This window comes from Limulus polyphemus, unplaced genomic scaffold (assembly GCF_000517525.1).
Source record: "Limulus polyphemus unplaced genomic scaffold, Limulus_polyphemus-2.1.2 Scaffold2935, whole genome shotgun sequence".
Taxonomy (NCBI): Eukaryota; Metazoa; Arthropoda; class Merostomata; order Xiphosura; family Limulidae; genus Limulus; species Limulus polyphemus.
In genome coordinates this window covers 66,495-67,396 of record NW_013668545.1, presented here as the reverse complement: position 1 = coordinate 67,396, position 902 = coordinate 66,495, and the positions used below count along the sequence as shown (strand labels likewise).

At 33.1% G+C, this 902-nt stretch overlaps 1 protein-coding gene across 3 annotated transcripts in view; it reads left to right on the top strand.

The window, feature by feature from the left end:
* LOC111087977 overlaps positions 1–902 on the top strand; it is a 36,124-nt gene that overhangs the window by 27,875 nt on the left and 7,347 nt on the right. The gene's annotated exons all lie outside the window — the stretch shown is intronic.

Genomic DNA, 902 nt, shown 5'->3' with positions numbered 1-902 from the left:
AAAGAACTTGTGTCGCTAAAGTTTCGTCGGAACGAAGTTACGGAAAGTTAATTAACAAACGGAGACGTAACACAGTAAATAATTTAGAACAAGTATTTGATATTAAGAATTGGCTGGTTTGTTTATTTTGTTATTAAGCACAAGGCTACACAATGGGTTATCTGTGCTCTTCCACCGCGATAATCAAAACCCGTTTTTTAAACCCTGAGGCTTATCGCTGAGCAACTGGTAGGGGCAGAATTGTTTGAAACATTAAGCTCAGTGATTAGTTGTTCAGAACCGATTGATTATCGCTTAACGACATCTTATTTTTTTGATGATTTGAAATAACAGCACTGCAAATTAGTCGTGTTTGTCAGGAATTTATTTCTGTATCTATATATTTCGCTGACTAGAATAAATTCTTAGAAAAGAAACACGCGAAAAATTCATGGTTTAACTTTAAACTTTCACAGGTACGTATCTTATTAAAATAATCGGTTTTTATTTTTTTATAACTAGCAGAGTCCCACAAAACATTTGCGGTCAAATTAGTATATTTATTGCAAAATTACTTTTTAAATACAGAAGCATTGGCCTAAACCATGATCGATTATATTTCCAGTTAACTAATTTAACAGGAAGCAAACGAATGCCAAGTATTAAGCTGATGTATCAAAACTTTCAATTTTAAAATAATACAAAAGAATATAGTCGTATATACCAAAATCTGCAAGCCCACTTGTCTTAGGCCTTACATTAGTTAAGCCTATATTCAATAGAGATAAATTATCACTATTAGTATTGTTGCGTCATCGAGATCACGTGACTATTCTCACGCCCTCTACTTTCTAGAACTATCCTGTACTTTGGCGAATGCTCTAGCAATTACTAGATATAGGTAGTCTGGTATATAAAGAGGT